Here is a 19,489-nt window from a genome sequence, read left to right as displayed (position 1 = left end):
GAGTTTTCCTGATAATGATGAAAGATAATGGCCAATGGCTCTGCAATCACTCAGCCAATTCCCTCAGGAACCTCAGACTCATTAGATCTGAACGTGTGGACTTGAGCATGTCCACCTTTTCTTAATAATCCTTAACCTGTTCTTTTACCACTGAGGGCTGCTCACCTCCTCCCCATACTGTGCTGCCCAGGACAGCAGTTTGGGAGGTGACCTTGTCTGGGACGACCGAGGCAAAAAAAGCATTGAGTACTTCAGCTTTTTCCACATCATCTCTCACTTGGTTGCCTCCCTCATTCATTAAGGCTCCCACACTTTCCTTCATCTTCTCCTTTTTGCTACCTATAGAAACCTTCTTGTTACCCTACACATCCCTTCACAACTCCAGTCATGTTTTGGCTTTCTTGATTACATGCCTGCAGGCTTGAGCAATATTTTTAGACTCCTCCCTAGTCGTCTGTCCAAGTTTCCATTTCTTGTAAGCTTCCTTTTTGCGTTTAAGCTCACTGAAGATTTCTCTGTTTAGCCAAGTTGGTCACCTGCCATATTTGCTAATCTTTCTGCACTTCGAGGTGGTTTGTTCCTGCACCCTTAATAAGGCTTCTTTCAAATACATGTCATCGGACCTGGGGGTTAGAAGGCACTGCAAGGCTCATCAGGTCGAACCCCCTGCCAAGATGCAGGACACCTCTGATCAGCTGTCACTACATAGCTTCCGCCATACTGCTATAATCCTTTACCTTGAAAGGGGCATAATTGTAATTCGCTTAGCAGGATTCAGCAGGAGAAATGATCAGGTAGAGGCCAACCAGAATATTGTACCAGGGAGCAAACAATAATCCATACTCTTCTTAGAAACCTAAAATCACAATGCAAAAGGCAAACCCCAGAAATCTTACAACCTAGCCCCGCCAAATGCCTGTGTCCCTCATAAAAAGGCTAGAGAAAGGGTGGCTTCTGCTTATACAGAGTCAGATGCTCTGCTGGTAATTTCATTGCTCGATAAACCACCTCAGCAGTAAATTCATTCTTTGTTTACTCTTGAGTCCCGTTTGTTCTCTGATGTGTCATTGAGAGAGGTGGCTGCTATTCTAGCCAGAGTCTCACTGGGGGGCGACGGAAAACCAACCACCACTATTCGTTTTTTATAATCAGAAAAGCAATTTTATGTCTTTCTGAATATGTTTCATGCCATAAAGTCACTGCACTATCCATATTTCTATTATGACTATTCTCAGTCCACTGTTTTTTTTCAGTACCTATGAATGAGTTTACTTAAAGGTTATACAGGAGGACACTATGGGGATGTTAGAGGTTTGGGTGAAAGTTAAGGTGGCACCTCAAAGAATCAGACAGTAGTTTTTATTGTCTATGTACTGTACCAATACACAAAAATAAATACAATATCATTAAGGCTAAGATTATGTCCCAGAGACCACGGAATCTGTGACTTCCACAGACCTCTGTGACACTTTCTACTTCAGCCCAAAGGTGGCAGGGCCGGAGTTCTCAGCTGCCGTGGGTAGCAAGGGGACCTCGCAGCTCCCAGTTGTGGGACCCGGAACTTCTACCGTGGCCAGCAGGGGACCCTCCAAGAATCTACTGGCTTTGCCCCCTTTGATCTCCTGTATGGGACGCAGGCTAGGGGAGCCTTGGATTTGATTGGAGGCTCTGGGGAGGGCCGTGCTGAGGAAAGAGAGCGGCATCTAAGAGAGTACTTCACTCATTTTAAGGAGAATTTACAGGTAATGAGGAATTGAGAGCGACAGACCCTTGGAAAAAGCCAGAAACTCAGCATGTTTGGTGTGATGGGAGTACTGGAGCATGGTCGTTTGAGACGGCTGATTTGATGTTAGTGCTGACCCCAGTGAGGAAAACAAAAGGCAGAATTATAGGAAGGACCGTTTGAGGGGATTGAAGGGGTGAATGCCGTCACACGTGATGTAAGGAAGCCCAGCAGCAGAGGAAAGGTGCAAACCATGCATATGAATAGATTAAAACTAATTCTGAAAGGGAGAGGGCAGTCAATTGAATTTGTTGTGCTGGTGAAGAAACCTTGGATTTGGTCAGGGAGAGCAGGGCAGAGAATCCCCTAGAAAGCACTGATTTGAGGGCGGGTTAAAATCCACGCCGAAAGCAGGAAATGCTGGCCCTTTCAAAGCACCGCAAAGAGGTATTTTCCTCGCCAGGTTGAACTGCCAAGATTACACCCTCCATGCAAAGCTACAGGGGAAAAAAGGTACCAGAGGGATGCCCTGGAGCACAGCGCTGCAGGAATATGACATGGAAATTGTCCATATTAAAGGCAAAGAGAATGTGGTGGCAGATGCAGTGTCCGGGCAGGAGGGTTCCAAGCTGACGCATACGGATTAGCCAGTGGAAGAGTCCACAGAGTCAGAGGAAAGGGTGAGGTGCAAGCCAGGACCCATAGAAGGCACAGAGTTGCTGGCATTTTTACAGGGATACCCTGGGTCGGACGCGTACAGGTTAAGTTTACAAAGGGTGGCATGGGAGGGCTCTGCCCAGAGCCCAGAGCCCACTGGTCATCACAATCGTTGAAAAGCAATTGGACAGATTTTGTTTAATTGTCTGATAATTACACAGATAATGATGTATCTGTACTGGAAATCATGTGCTTAAGGTCTGGGAGTTAAGGCAGGTCGTGCAATGGGATGAACTTGCTCCTGTCAGTCAGGAGGGAAGAGACCTGCCTCTGTCGCTCTCAAGCTGGTTTTGTGTGTATTGGGTACTGTCCGCTTCACAAAGGAGTCCTGTCCGTAGATGGAGCCGGTTGAATATACACCTCTCACTAGGTTGAGTTAACATTACTTTGTTAAAACAGGTAAGGCAAGGCGTAACTCCACCCCAGTACAGAAGCCCAACAGAATGCTGTAAACTACTTCAAAGGCTGAATTCTCCTATCGCTCCAGGGCTTCAAAAAGTCACCTCTGGAGAAGGGCCTGATGCTGCTGGCTCTTCAGGGATGAATTGTGTCTAGGGCAATGTTTAAAGAAGGAGGGAGGAACAAGGAGAACCAGAAGACGGATATTATGATGCATCAGCGTTTTTAATGCGAGTGACATTTGCAATACACGGGTACAGGAAAAATACAAGAGCAGAAAGAACGTAATTTCAGTTTTTCAATAAGGCTGCAACCGATCACCCACCTCAATGGGACGTTCTTCACACAAGATGTGCTTTTTTGTTCTTGAAGCTGCAGAGGTGGACAAACAAGTCCCCTTTGCAACCAATTTCAGTTACTTTTATTCCCTCAGTCGGTGGGAAGCGAGACAATGCAATACAGAAGGAGAGGACTGTTCAACTTCTCAATTAAACGTCTGCCTCAGAGAAGGTCAAAGTGAGAGGCTAAAGATACGCACTGATGGAAAGGATAGAACAGACAGGGTCTAATTCTCCTTCACAGCAAGGTCTCTTTTTCCCTTGCTCAAGGGACCTAAAATGATAATAAATATAACTGATGCCTGTTTTAAGGGCCCTATTTTCCTTAAACTGCGGAATTAGTGTAAACTGCCTGTGTGTTATTCAGAATGAGTCCACAGGTGAAAGCGAGAATCAGCACTTGTCTGGCAAAGCCTTGGCAGAAAGAGTCATAAAGCGTAACATTAGAAATGCAGCAGGGCTATCAGACCATGGTGCTGAGCACACACAGCTCCCACTGAGCTCAACTGGAGCCAAGTTTGCACAGCACTTCTGAAAGCCATGGTCAAAAGGTCAGGGGTGAATCTGTTTCTTGCTGTTCAATTCCTGGTTCTTCCTTCATCCACGGATCTTCCTGCTGGATTTAGCATGGCCCACAGCTTCCACTGAGGTACCTATGGCGAGATATCCCGGAACCACATATTCCCCCATAACCATAACCACCCAGGGAACCGCCGAATCCCCCATAACCACCATATCCCCCTAAACCAGACAATCCTCCATAATGGCCTCCAGAGCCGTACAATCCCCCCGAACTGAATGAGCCCCCGAAACCGGCTCCGACCACAGGTGCTCCTATGGCTCCCACTCCAGTGTGCTGAGGGAAAGTGCTGAGAATTGGTCCCGGGAGGGTCACGACAACCGGTGAGGGTCTGATCAGCACTTCGGAGTCAGGGCACTGCCGAACGCATGGCACGTTGTAGCTGCCAGTGACTGGACTAGGCCGGGCCACCCCGCATTCTGGATTGCACAGGCTGGAGAAACTCATCTTTCAGGGATGGAAGTAAACCTGAAAGAAACAGCAGGGACTAGAGTAAAGAGAGGGTACAAGGGCTGGTGGAAGAAAGGCTTTGAAGCTCTTGTGGCCCATGAGAGAAAGGAAGAGTGGACTAAGTCCTTGTCTTCATGGCCATGTATTTCTTCCTATATCCTCTTTCTACACCTCTTGTTCACTCTCATGAAACTTCCCTCCCAATTAGCCCCTTCAACCCCTCTCAATGGCGTTGTCTGAAAAACACTGACTAGAAGAAGGCTCACGATTTCTATGCTGGGCCCCTGGAATTCTGTGTCCATTTTAGACATTACTCAAAGAGAACAGGGCTGGGATCACGATAATCGCTTCCTGTCGTTTCAGGATTTAACTTCTGCATGCAAACCACTGAATTCTGGTACCACAGTAAAAAGAAAAGGAGTACTTGTGCTACCTTAGAGACTGACAAATTGATTTGAGCATAAGCTTTCGTAAGCTACAACTCACTTCATCGGATGTAGCTCACGAAAGCTTATGCTGAAATCAATTGGTTAGTCTCTAAGGTGCCACAAGTACTCCGTTCCTTTTTGCGAATACAGACTAACACGGCTGCTACTCTGAAACCTGGTATCACAGTGTAGATCTCTGATTTCCCAAAGCTTGTGAGTCAACAATACTTGCAGATGAATAAAAAGAAAACTTTACTTTTCTCCAAACAAATCACGACGGACAAGCTCCTCAGCTGGGCTTCAGGTCCACTGACTTTCATGGAGCGACACTGAATTACATCATCTGAGGAGAAGTACCTTGAATGGGAATTTCTCCTGAGAAGAACTCAAGAATTGCTACACTGGATCTCACCACTTGTAAGCTTAATCCATTCTCCTGTCTCCAAGAGAGAGGAGTAACAGCTGCTTGAGAAGAAAGTAAAAGACCACTGAATTGGTCCTTTCTGGACTAACCTGGGAAAGTCGCTTCCTAATCCACCAAAGTGAAAAATGGCTAAATGACTTTCTAAAGTTACATCTCTAGAGTTCAAATCCATTGAGTTGAATTGGACTTACCCAGTTCACTGAGGAGATGAAGTCCGCAGAAGATTTTAGAAAATCCCTGAGCGGTGAGCGCTTTTATACAGATCCTAGGACTGCCTGGAGGATCTGCGATGCCATTTGTGGAGGCGGTTCTAATTAGTTACCAAACAAACTTGATTGCCTTGCAAAATCCTCCTTGGATGCAGCTGTTTGCCTCTGGGAATTTGATTATTAGGTTATTCTGAGCCTGAGAGGGCGTGACATGCACATTGCACTCTTCATCTTTCTTTCATCTTCAAATGGTACGGGTCAACTGTGTTCCTCGTGCCATTCCATTTACTTCAGAGATGCTACAACGAGAATGAATGTCCGGGTGACTCTGTGTGGCATCTGTATCAGAAGTGGCAGATTTCAGAGGGGTAGCCGTGTTAGTCTGCATCAGCAAAACAACGAATAGTCCTTGTGGCACCTTAGAGACTAATTTGTCTCTAAGATGTCATCAATAAGTTGCCACAAGTAGCACAAGTGGGTATCAAGAAAGGAATCCAGTTTGTTCCTTTCAATCCATGCTGGTCGTGGTTAGGGACATCGGGCAGTTCATTCTCACCCTGTCAGAAAGGAGGGAGCCATTTTTCTGCATTCTCACCACCCGCATTCCCAATGGGTCAGACCCAATTCCCTTCGAAATTCATGGGAAACTTTCCATTGCCTCCAGCAATGTTTTTTGTCAGGACCTTACGTCTGAAATTCACCCTTTGGCTGGGGGATTGTACGATGCCAATGAACAACTGTAAACCAATATTAAACGTTCAAACATGGGACTTTGTGATGGCCGTCTGCCCAGGGGTGAATCTTACCCTCTGGTGAGTCAAGCTTCACCTAACATTGGACCTGTACTTGGGTCACCAATGCCCTCTCAAAGGGCTGCCTAGATCTGGTTGGCTGATGGGTCAAGGGGAGGGATGGCGGAAAGAGGAAGGAAGCAGTGCTCTTTTATCTCAGGATCTCTCCATCCAGGAGCAACCAAGAAAAGGACGTCTTGTGAGACAGCACAGCTGACGGAGCCCCGCAATGAGCGGAGGAGAGGGGAAAATCACACATTCTTGAGGAAGGAGGAGATGGTTGTGGGATGGGATTTGACATTAACTTTGACCAGCCATAAGGCATGCTGCACAAAACATTCCTGCCAGAACCAGCATGCTGTGTAAAGTGTAACAGATTTCTGCATGGGTGGGTTCCATAGCCGGGGAATGAGGCGGAGGTGTCTTCCTTTGATGATGAGGCCCTGAACAGAACGCCATGAGAGCTTGGCCTCCATTTTGTTTAAAGTGACTGTGTTACTCAGTGCAGAGGTGTCTAATCCCAACAACCATTTATTAATATTCTAAGACTAGAACCCTTTGCGTGTGTGAAACACCAGCGAGTGTTTGTGAGGGGCTTTGAACTCTGGAGTCCTGAGGTCGCTGAAGAACTTCCAGCCTTCACACCCTGACTCTCTCTGTTTGATCGGCCTAGAAACAGAGACACATTGAGAAGAAGGTCACCCGGGATCGTTTGCAGGAAGAGAAATACAACCCTACCACAGGCAGGGCGGTAAGTAGGGAGGGGCGAATGGGTCAGCCGCCGAGGGCGTAGAGCTACTGGGGTGCAGACATGGGGCAAGTGTATTGTCCCCCGCCACCACATCAGACCCAACAGCCTCCGGATGGAGCCAGGGGGCTCCAAGCCCCCTGTGCCCACAGGATCGCAGGCCCAGGGCCCCAGGCATTTGCAGGCTCCCTGGCACTAGGATGCTAACGGGGCGCCTGGCAGGCCGGGTGCTGAGCGCTGCTTGGCTTCTAGTGAGAGTGCTCATTGCTCAGTAACACCTGCTGACGCTGCAGTGCTGGCTGGCAATTAAAATGGTTAATGGGGACAAATTGGGGGGGATGGGCAGGGTCTGAGCTGGGGGTGGTAACTGACTGCATGGGGGCACGGGGATCACACTTCTGGAGGCAGGGACAGAAGGGGGCCAAGGAGGATGAGGGAGGAGCCAGGGTTGAGCTCAGGGGTGAGGGGCTTCTAGAGGGTGCCCGAGGGCAAAGCCTGGCACAGGGAATGTTTTGGTCAGCACTCAGCAGGGGTAAAACACACCCAGCTCCCTCCTTTAGCTGTGTGGTCCTGTGACTGGGCCCTGTCCTTCCTTCTTCCTGCCCCAGCCTGATTCAATCCTTGTTCCAGAGAACAGGGTAAGGAGCCTCCCTGCGACTCACTGGGATCACGCTCCATTACCTGGCCAGCAACGTACACTCACACGCCAGGGAGCCGGCCCAGGATGCTGGCCACACCCGGGCTTCTCTTTTCAAAGGCCTCTAATTTTGGGCTCGGGACAATTTTCACTTGTGCCAAGTCGGCTAAAAATACAGGCCATTGACTGTCCAGGTGAAGAGACCAGTGGGTGCAGAGCTGCATTGGGGCTGCTGGTGGGGTATCCACTGGCAAAGACGCATGTCCATTGTGACCTGTGCTTGTCGCATTCAGGGCTGTGATCCAGCCAGTCTGTTCCTCACACCCTTCTCTGTGCCCATCTCGCCACCGTGACCAGGGCATTGGCACACACTGAAGCACAGCATGATCCCATTTCACAATCACCCCAGCCAGGTACCTTCTTCTGTCTCCACACTTTGGTGGGAGGGGCCTGGCCTCTCCAGAATCATAGAGTCATCAACTTATAGAAGATTAGGGTTGGAAGAGACCTCAGGAAGTCATCTCGTCCAACCCCCTGCTCAAAGCAGGACCAACACTTTGTCCCTGTAACCTCAGTAAGGATTCTTGAAAATACAGCCAGCTCTCCTGGACTCCTTTCCCCCTCACGTTATTCTCCCAGGGGATCCTGCCCATTAGTTCCCTGAGGGAGTCAAAGTCTGTTTTTCTGAAGTCCAGGGTCCGTATTCTGCTGCTCTCCTTTCTTCCTTGTTTCAGGATCCTGAACTCGACCATCTCATGGTCACTGCCTCCCGGGTTCCCATCCACTTTTGCTTCCCCCACTAATTCTTCCCGGTTTCTTCCCAGCCCTTGCACCAGCACTCTTCCTGATGGCTGCTCTGACAAAACTGTCTCTCTGTCCCTTCCTCCTCCAGCTCTTCAGCGAGAGCCCGCCCCAGGAACCAACTGATCACCTACAGAGTCCCCGGCTCCCCGTTCCGCAGCCAGGGGCCAGCAGGGCAGATGACTAGGAGAACACCCAATGACCAAAGGTAGCAGCCACCTCCACTGACAAGAGCTGCCTCCGGTGCCGTGCACACTGGCCCCACATGGACCCGGAGGCACTGCCCAGAGCCCCTGAGGAGGCTGCATGGATTGAGGACAAAATGGAGAAGATGCAGCTGCCTATTATAGTCTTTTGCTATGCGGCCTGTGCTTCCTTTGATTCAAATACAAGCTGCCGAGCACATGGCCATCCAGCAGGCTAGGCAGTGCTGATGCCAAACTGTCTGGGAGTGTCACCCAGAAAATTAGCACAAGTTTGAAACAGAGGCATACATACGTATCTATAACTCATAATACAAAGGCGATACAAACATATAAAAAGATGATCATATTTGTGGGGGAGGGGGGGAGAAAACCTAGATTTGTGCCGGAAATGGCCCAACTTGATTATCATACACATTTTAAGGAGAATGATCACTTTAGATAAGCTATGACCAGCCGGAGAGTGGGGTGCGGGGAGGTATTTTTTCATGCTTTGTGTGTATAAAAAGATCTTCTACACTTTCCACACAATGCATCCGATGAAGTGAGCTGTAGCTCACGAAAGCTTATGCTCAAATAAATTGGTTAGTCTCTAAGGTGCCAAAAATACTCCTTTTCTTTTTGTTGGAGAAGGGTCTTTCAGAATGCCCTAGGTTGGTCAGACTTGCAATTAATCCCACAGCAATATGGCCATAAAAGAAGTTCTCTTTAACTCTGTCTGTCTTGTGCTTTTTTCTTTTCCTAATTAGCTGAAGTCTCTCACAAGACCCAGTTCTCTTGCATACTCATTGGATGGAGCTGCAGTGGCTGATGGTTCCCATTGATTACTCTGTATATTCAATAGCAGCAGCTGTGAGTAGAGGTGCAGAAAGGTTTTCTCTAACCCAGGTTGGCTAAAGTGCCTTCCTTCAATCTCAAGTTGATGGAACTGTCCTCCTTTACACTGGATCAGCATCTACCCGTCAACTTGAAAATATGTACAAAAGGGAAATGCAAAGGTTCATTGAATGAAAATCAAAGAGCCCCAATTTCAGAGGCTAGGACTCATGAACTGAGCACTGGACTGACATCTGAGACCTTGACATGCATTTTTAAAGTGAAGCCAATCTTCAATATTGGAACATCTAAGCCTAGTAAAATGTTACTATGATTCTAATAATACACCTCTTTGGCCATATAAAACATGAGGTGTGTTTTGTGAAGTGCTTTGAAATACTTAGATCAGAGGAAGCTTCAGACAATCCACCCTGCATGTTACAATTCTACCTGTTTGCCATGGGGGGAAACGGAGGCACATTCAGGTGACGGTCAGACAGGGTGTGATTGGCAAAGTCAGAAATGAACCCCAACAGCTGGGACTACTCATGCCAAACACTAACCTCTATCTCTTGAACCCTACTGGATTCTTACTATTCATGGCTTCCAAAGACATCACTAACCTGAGAGTAACTCTTGGAGAGGCTCATACTGGATATTTTTTATTTTGTTTTGATGGTTTTTTGGGGGGAACTTTGGGGATAAACATCTTCTCATCTAAGTATGAACAATGATCAGCCATCTAGAGTCTTGCCATGCACTTTAACTCCCTTTCTTTGAAGGTGTTGGCTCCATGGTGGGTATTTCCACTTGAGCAGAATTAAATTCTCTTTTATCAAAATTTTACCCATTCTAATTCAAGAAAGAGATTTGTCTTACTACACCACACATGAACAAGCTTGAAATGTACACACTTATAATTCCTTTGGACCATTATTATCCTCATGTATAAAGAAGGCAATGTTAGAGAAATAAGCTACCCTGTGCCTTGTTTCACAGACCTGAAGGAATTCATTACCATTGGGTTACTCTGACCCATTAGAGAGATGTGATTCCAAAGACAGAGAAAGTAGCTCACTCAGTGCACCTGGTGACTTCAGCCCAACGGGTGCGATGTCTTAAATCAAGTTTTTGAGGCTGGAATTATATATTGAGATTTCCAATGCTACCAAATGTTCTCGGCCAAGGTGATTGAAGCACCGCAGGCCAGCAGAGGTACTCTGGAAAACGAGACCCACACGCAGCTAAGCAGCGAGTTATTGGCTTTATTGAAGGTTAGTGACACACCCGCAACGGGGACTCCAAACGTTGCTGTCACGGAGGCGGAGAACCCAGCACACCGGAGCTTTGCCTGGGACGGAGTCCGACAAAGGGGCAACCAGTGAGCCATAATAAGCAGTACACAGAAACAGCTCATGAATATATAATTAGGTACTTTCCTAAGGGGGCTTTCCGCTACCTGGCAACGGGCCATGCAAGGCAGGCAAAACCGGCCTAAAACCGGTTACAGTTGGTTCTCCATGTCCTACAGTGACCGGGCAGCCTCGAGAAAGCAGAAGTTCCCTAGCTAGGCCGTAACAAAGTCTTCCGCAGTCCCTTACACCACAGTCATGGAAATGATAGAAATGGACAGACTTCTAATTCGTCTGGAGAAGTATCATTCTCATGGATAAGGACAGTGAAAGTGGATCATAACATTAGCCAGCTCTTTATTCTTCATGCTTCGATCCAAGGACGCAAACATCTTGGAACAAGTTACATGTTACTAGCCTTGTCTGGTAACACAGTGTAAAAGGGAACAACTTTACAATTCAGCCTGTGGCCAGAGCGAGAACTGGGCATTTTAGGGCTCTGGCTGAGCAAGCATATTTGTGCCTCCTACTGTTTTGATTTTTTTCAGATGATTTGAGTTAGGATATTCTAGACTAAGGATAATTAAGGTTAAGATTTGGTCATGGTTAATTTTAGTAAAACTCAGGGAGAGGTCAAGGGTCAAGGTCAATGAACAAAGACTCATGGAAGCCAGTGATCTGTCTCTGACTTTTATTAAAAATAACTGTGAAAAAATAGGGAAAACAGGGGACTCCTCTGCCTCATTCCCCGGCTATGGAACCCACCCATGCAGAAATCTGTTACACTTTACACAGCATGCTGGTTCTGGCAGAAATGTTTTGTGCAGCATGCCTTATGGCTGGTCAAAGTTAATGTAAAGTCCCATCCCACAACCATCTCCTCCTTCCTCAAGAATGTGTGATTTTCCTCTCTCCTCCGCTCATTGCTGGGCTCCGTCAGCTGTGCTTTCTCACAAGACGTCCTTTTCTTGGCTCCTCCTGGATGGAGAGATCCTGAGATAAAAGAGCACTGCTTCCTTCCTCTTTCCGCCATCCCTCCCCTTGACCCATCAGCAAACCAGATCTAGGCAGTCCTTTGAGAGGGCATTGGTGACCCAAGTACAGGTCCAATGTTAGGTGAAGCTTGACTCACCAGAGGGTAAGATTCACCCCTGGGCAGACGGCCATCACAAAGGCCCATGTTTGAACGTTTAATATTGGACTACAGTTGTTCGTTGGCATCGTACAATCCCCCAGCCAAAGGGTGAATTTCAGACGTAAGGTCCTGACAAAAAACATTGCTGGAGGCAATGGAAAGTTTCCCATGAATTTCGAAGGGAATTGGGTCTGACCCATTGGGAATGCAGGTGGTGAGAATGCATAAAAATGGCTCCCTCCTTTCTGACACGGTGAGAATGAACTGCCCGATGTCCCTAACCACGACCAGCATGGATTGAAAGGAACAAACTGGATTCCTTTCTTGATACCCACTTGTGCTACTTGTGGCAACTTAGAGATGACATCTTAGAGACAAATTAGTCTCTAAGGTGCCAAAGGACTCCTCGTTGTTTTCCTGATGCAGATTAACATGGCTACCCCTCTGAAATCTTCACTTGGGATACAGATGCCGCTCAGAGTCACCTTGACATTCATTCTCGTTGTTGCACCATTGAAGTCAATGGAATGGCACGAGGAACACAGTTGACCCGTACCATTTGAAGATGAAAGAAAGATGAAGAGTGCAATGTGCATGTCACGCCCTCTCAGACTCAGAATAACCTAATAATCAAATTCCCAGAGGCAAACAGCTGCATCCAAGGAGGATTTTGCAAGGCAATCAAGTTTGTTTGGTAACTAATTAGAACCGCCTCCACAAATGGCATCGCAGATCCTCCAGGCAGTCCTAGGATCTGTATAAAAGCGCTCACCACTCAGGGATTTTCTAAAATCTTCTGCGGACTTCATCTCCTCAGTGAACTGGGTAAGTCCAATTCAACTCAATGGATTTGAACTCTAGAGATGTAACTTTAGAAAGTCATTTAGCCATTTTTCACTTTGGTGGATTAGGAAGCGACTTAACCAGGTTAGTCCAGAAAGGACCAATTCAGTGGTCTTTTACTTTCTTCTCAAGCAGCTGTTACTCCTCTCTCTTGGAGACAGGAGAATGGCGTAAGCTTACAAGTGGTGAGATCCAGTGTAGCAATTCTTGAGTTCTTCTCAGGAGAAATTCCCATTGAAGGTGCTTCTCCTCAGATGATGTAATTCAGTGTCGCTCCATGAAAGTCAGTGGACCTGAAGCCCAGCTGAGGAGCTTGTCCGTCGTGATTTGTTTGGAGAAAAGTAAAGTTTTCTTTTTATTCATCAGCAAGTATTGTTGACTCACAAGCTTTGGGAAATCAGAGATCTACACTGTGATACCAGGTTTCAGAGTAGCAGCCGTGTTAGTCTGTATTCGCAAAAAGAAACGGAGTACTTGTGGCACCTTAGAGACTAACCAATTGATTTGAGCATAAGCTTTCGTGAGCTGCATCCGATGAAGTGAGTTGTAGCTTACGAAAGCTTATGCTCAAATCAATTTGTCAGTCTCTAAGGTAGCACAAGTACTCCTTTTCTTTTTACTGTGGTACCAGAATTCAGTGGTTTGCATGCAGAAGTTAAATCCTCAAACGACAGGAAGCGATTATCGTGATCCCAGCCCTGTTCTCTTTGAGTAATGTCTAAAATGGACACAGAATCCCAGGGGCCCAGCATAGAAATCGTGAGCCTTCTTCTAGTCAGTGTTTTTCAGACAACGCCATTGAGAGGGGTTGAAGGGGCCAGCTGGGAGGGAAGTTTCATGAGAGTGAACAAGAGGTGTAGAAAGAGGATATAGGAAGAAATACATGGCCATGAAGACAAGGACTTAGTCCACTCTTCCTTTCTCTCATGGGCCACAAGAGCTTCAAAGCCTTTCTTCCACCAGCCCTTGTACCTTCTCTTTACTCTAGTCCCTGGTGTGTCTTTCAGGTTTACCTCCATCCCTGAAAGATGAGTTTCTCCAGCCTGTGCAATCCAGAATGCGGGGTGGCCCGGCCTAGTCCAGTCACTGGCAGCTACAACGTGCCATGCGTTCGGCAGTGCCCTGACTCCGAAGTGCTGATCAGACCCTCACCGGTTGTCGTGACCCTCCCGGGACCAATTCTCAGCACTTTCCCTCAGCACACTGGAGTGGGAGCCATAGGAGCACCTGTGGTCGGAGCCGGTTTCGGGGGCTCATTCAGTTCGGGGGGATTGTACGGCTCTGGAGGCCATTATGGAGGATTGTCTGGTTTAGGGGGATATGGTGGTTATGGGGGATTCGGCGGTTCCCTGGGCGGTTATGGTTATGGGGGAATATGTGGTTCCGGGATATCTCGCCATAGGTACCTCAGTGGAAGCTGTGGGCCATGTTAAATCCAGCAGGAAGATCCGTGGATGAAGGAAGAACCAGGAATTGAACAGCAAGAAACACATTCACCCCTGACCTTTTGGGCATGGCTTTCAGAAGTGCTGTGCAAACTTGGCTCCAGTTGAGCTCAGTGGGAGCTGTGTGTGCTCAGCACCATGGTCTGATAGCCCTGCTGCATTTCTAATGTTACGCTTTATGACTCTTTCTCCCAAGGCTTTGCCAGACAAGTGCTGATTCTCGCTTTCACCTGTGGACTCATTCTGAATAACACACAGGCAGTTTACACTAATTCCGCAGTTTAAGGAAAATCGGGCCCTTAAAACAGGCATCAGTTATATTTATTATCATTTTAGGTCCCTTGAGCAAGGGAAAAAGTGACCTTGCTGTGAAGAACAATTAGACCCCGTCTGTTCTATCCTTTCCATCAGTGCGTATCTTTAGCCTCTCACTTTGACCTTCTCTGAGGCAGACGTTTAATTGAGAAGTTGAGTAGTCCTCTCCTTCTGTATTGCATTGTCTCACTTCCCACCGACTGAGGGAATAAAAGTAACTGAAATTGGTTGCAAAGGGGACTTGTTTGTCCACTTCTGCAGCTTCAAGAACAAATAGCACATCTTGTGTGAAGAACGTCCCATTGAGGTGGGTGATCGTTTGCAGCCTTTCTTGAAAAACTGAAATTACGTTCTTTCTGCTCTTGTATTTTCCTTGTACCTGTGTATTGCAAATGTCACTCGCATTAAAAACGCTGATGCATCATAATATCCGACTTCTGGTTCTCCTTGTTCCTCCCTCCTTCTTTAAACATTGCCCTAGACACAATTCATCCCTGAAGAGCCAGCAGCATCAGGCCCTTCTCCAGAGGTGACTTTTTGAAGCCCTGGAGCAATAGGAGAATTCAGCCTTTGAAGTAGTTTACAGCATTCTGTTGGGTTTCCGTACTGGGGTGGAGTTCCACCTTGCATTACGTGTTCTAACAAAGTAATGTTAACTCACCCTAGTGAGAGGTGTAAATTCAACCGGCTCCATCTACGGACAGGACTCCTTTGTGAAGCGGACAGTACCCAATACTCACAAAACCAGCTTGAGAGCGACAGAGGCAGGTCTCTTGCCTCCTGACTGACAGGAGCAAGTTCATCCCATTGCACGACCTGCCTTAACTCCCAGACCTTAAGCACATGATTTCCAGTACAGATACATCATTATCTGTGTAATTATCAGACAATTAAACAAAATCTGTCCAATTGCTTTTCAACAAGTGTGATGACCAGCGGGCTCTGGGCTCTGGGCAGAGCCCTCCCATGCCACCCTTTGTAAACTTAACCTGTACGCGTCCGACCTAGAGTATCCCTGTAAAACACCAGCAACTCTGTGCCTTCTATGGGTCCTGGCTCGCACCTCACCCTTTACTCTGACTCTGTGGACTCTTCCACTGGCTAATCCGTATGCGTCAGCTTGGAACCCTCCTGCCCGGACACTGCATTTGCCACCACATTCTCTTTGCCTTTAATATGGACAATTTCCATGTCATAGTCCTGCAGCGTTGTGCTCCAGGGCATCCCTCTGGTACCTTTATTCCCCTGTAGCTTTGCATGGAGGGTGTAATCTTGGCAGTTCAACCTGGCGAGGAAAATACCTCTTTGCGGTGCTTTGAAAGGGGCAGCATTTCCTGCTTTCGGCGTGGATTTTAACCCGCCCTCAAATCAGTGCTTTCTAAGGGATTCTCTGCCCTGCTCTCCCTGACCAAATCCAAGGTTTCTTCACCAGCACAACAAATTCAATTGACTGCCCTCTCCCTTTCAGAATTAGTTTTAATCTATTCATATGCATGGTCTGCACCGTTACTCTGCTGCTGGGCTTCCTTACGTCATGTGTGACGGCATTCACCCCTTCAATCCCCTCAAACGGTCCTTCCTATAATCCTGCCTTTTGGTTTCCCTCACTGGGGTCAGCACTAACGCCAAATCAGCCGTCTCAAATGACCATTCTCCAGTACACCCATCACACCAAACTTGCTGAGTTTCTGGCTTTTTCCAAGGGTCTGTCGCTCTCAATTCCTCATTACCTGTAAATTCTCCTTAAAATGAGTGACGTACTCTCTTAGATGCCGCCCTCTTTCCTCATCACAGCCCTCCCCAGAGCCTCCAATCAAATCCAAGGCTCCCCTAGCTTGCTTCCCATACAGGAGATCAAAGGGGACAAAGCCAGTAGATTCCTGGAGGGTCCCCTGCTGGCCACGGTAGAAGTTCCGGGTCCCACAACGGGGAGCTGCGAGGTCCCCTTGCTACCCACGGCAGCTGAGAACTCCAGCCCTGCCACCTTTGGGCTGAAGTGGAAAGTGTCACAGAGGTATGTGGAAGTCACAGATTCCGTGGTCTCTGGGACATAATCTTAGCCTTAATGATAATGTATTTATTTTTGTGTATTGGTACAGTACATAGACAATAAAAACTACTGTCTGATTCTTTGAGGTGCCACCTTAACTTTCACCCAAACCTCTAACATTCCCACAGTGTCCTCCTGTATAACCTTTAAGTAAACTCATTCATAGGTACTGAAAAAACCAATGGGCTGAGACTAGTCATAATAGAAATATGGATAGTGCAGTGACTTTATGGCATGAAACATATTCAGAAAGACATAAAATTGCTTTTCTGATTATAAAAAACTAATAGTGGTGGTTGGTTTTCCGTCGCCCCCCACTTAGACTATGGCTAGAATAGCAGCCACCTCTGTCAATGACACATCAGAGAACAATCGGGACTCAAGAGTAAACAAAGAATGAATTTACTGCTGAGGTGGTTTATCGAGCAATCAAATTACCAGCAGAGCATCTGACTCTGTATAAGCAGAAGCCACCCTTTCTCTAGCCTTTTTATGAGGGACACAGGCATTTGGCGGGGCTAGGTTGTAAGATTTCTGGGGTTTGCCTTTTGCATTGTGATTTTAGGTTTCTAAGAAGAGTATGGATTATTTGCTCCCTGGTACAATATTCTGGTTGGCTTCTACCTGATCATTTCTCCTGCTGAATCTTGCCAAGCGAATTGCAATTATGCCCCTTTCAAGGTGAAGGATTATCGCAGTATGGCGGAAGCTATGTTGTGACAGCTGATAAGAGGTGTCCTGCATCTTGGCAGGGGGTTCGACCTGATGAACCCTAACCCTAACCCCCAGATCTGATGACATTTATTTGAAAGAAGCCTTATTGAGGGTGCAGGAACAAACCACCCCGAAGTGCAGAAAGATTAGCAAATATGGCAGGCGACCAACTTGGCTAAACAGAGAAATCTTCAGTGAGCTTAAACACAAAAAGGAAGCTTACAAGAAATGGAAACTTGGACAGATGACTAGGGAGGTGTCCTAAAATATTGGTCAAGCCTGCAGGCATGTAATGAGGCTGGGGACCGACTGGCTAAGCAGCAGTTCTGCAGAAAACGATCTGGGGATTACAATGGATGAGAAGCTGGATATGAGTCAACAGTGTGCCCTTGTTGCCTAGAAGGCTAAGTGCCTATTGGGCTGCATTAGTAGGAGCATTGCCAGCAGATCGTGGGAAGTGATCATTCCCCTCTCTTCCGCACTGGTGAGGCCACATCTGCAGTATTTTTATGTCCAGTTTTGGGCTCTCCCCATATAAATTATGTGGAGAAATTGGAATTGGAAAGTCCAGTGAAGAGCAACAAAAATGCTGAGGGGGCTGGGGCACATGACTGATAAGGTGAGGCAGAGGGAATTGGTCTTGTTTAGTCTGCAGAAGAGAAGAGTGAGGGGGGATTTGATAGCAGCCTTCAACTACCTGAAGGGGGGTTCCCAAGAGGGTAGGAGAGTGGTGAAGCACTGGAATGCGTTACCTAGGGAGGTGGTGGAATCCCCTTCCTTTGAAATTTGCAAGATCAGGCTTGACAAACCCCTGGCTGGGATGATTTAGTTGGGGATTGATCCTGCTTTGAGCAGGGGGTTGGACTAGAGGACCTCCTGAGGTCCCTTCCTACCCTGATATTCTGTGATTCTAAGAATGAGTGGTTGCACTCTGAGGTGACCAAAAAGGTTGTTGTGAGAACCCCTGCCTAAACAGACCTCTGCTGGTAATATATGAATAGAACTGGGTCCATGGATGGTTTACATGAATACAGATTTCCCTATCGCTGAGACACCAATTACTTATACCAGCCAGAGTTTTCTTTCGGGTACTACTTTTAGCTGTCTTGCTGGTCATGGCCTCACAGCTGTCAAAGAGGCAAAGAGACTCTTATTAAAGAGAGGGAAAAGGAGAAAGGTAAAGACAACTGCACAGTACTTCACTTTGGAAAAAAATTGAATGCACATGAGATGCTGTCTGGAGAGACTCATCACCATTCGCGGTGTCCTCAGGGCAGAGTATCAAAAAGCAGGGCGGAGACGCTAGCTAGTGGTATGTTCTAGAATTAGATTTCACCAACCCAGTACCAAGTGTGAACTCCCAAAGTACTACGGTAGTTTTATAATGGAGTTACAGACAGTCCCCTTAGAGACTCCAATCTATCGTGGCTGCCAGGCAAGCTGGACTGTGTGATAAATGGTGGTGACTTCCAGGAAAAATCACAAAATACTCATGTTACAACCAGTCCCACGCTCACCCTGGTCGATTTGCATCCCAGGTCTCCCACCAAAGACAACACTGAGAGTCAATTCTACAGTCAATTCTAACTCAAGTTTATTAGCTAAGAAAAAGGAAGGGGAGTTATTGAGATGTTATAGCAGATAAAAATATATGTACAGGTTAGTCACAGTCTAGAATTGCTAAAGGTAGCGGAGATATGGGAAACTGGCAGTTTCCCAAAAGTCTTTTAGGGCAACCCAGAGTAACTCTCCTTCTCATTCAGTTATTCTGCCTGTGAGAATCCAACCTGTCCAGAGACAAAGAATTTTTCCTTGTGTCCATACTTATAGTTTCTTTTCACAGAAAAGAAGCTGACAGAGTCACAGCCAATGTGGGCTCTTTCTCTGATGGCAGAGAGAGAAGAATGCATGTCAGGTCTTTGACGAAAACATTCAAGGCCACTTGCCTTCAAATGCAGAAGAATTCACACCTTCCTCTTTAATTTTTTCATTTGCATGACTCAAGGCTTCTTTCTCATTGGATGGGTTATGTAGTTACAGGGGTATACACAATGTAAATGTTTGCTATTGCATTCTAACTGGGTACAGATAGGTGAAATCAATGCATGCACCATCCCATTAGTTGTCAGGACATTTCAACACCAAATAGATTCTTATCCATTCAACCATCAGTTTCCTTTATTCTTGCAAAGAAGTGAATTGGCCTGGCTTCCAGCTGAGAGTTTGTCAGTTCTCAGCTGGCACTTGGCTTACCAGAGTTGGCACTTGGCTTACCAGCGTCACAGCAGAACTGAAAGCTAAGCTTGAGTTTACCGGAGTCTCAGGTAAAGTCTCTGATCACTAAATCTAGACAGTCTGCCGAGTCAAAAGC

General features: G+C 46.9%; 1 pseudogene across 1 annotated transcript; it reads right to left on the bottom strand.

The window, feature by feature from the left end:
* Positions 1-3,722: 3,722 nt before the first annotated feature.
* LOC311532490 (feather keratin 4 pseudogene) lies at positions 3,723-5,277 on the bottom strand (annotated as a pseudogene). Its single transcript has 2 exons — positions 5,251-5,277; positions 3,723-4,225 (listed from the first exon to the last, which is right to left on the bottom strand). The product of its transcript is annotated as a feather keratin 4 pseudogene (transcript).
* Positions 5,278-19,489: the final 14,212 nt, after the last annotated feature.

This window comes from Lepidochelys olivacea (assembly GCF_965140295.1).
Source record: "Lepidochelys olivacea isolate rLepOli2 genome assembly, chromosome: 1".
Classification (NCBI taxonomy): domain Eukaryota; kingdom Metazoa; phylum Chordata; order Testudines; family Cheloniidae; genus Lepidochelys; species Lepidochelys olivacea.
Note: the sequence above shows the minus strand (reverse complement) of the source record. Positions and strands in the feature narration are given on the sequence as shown.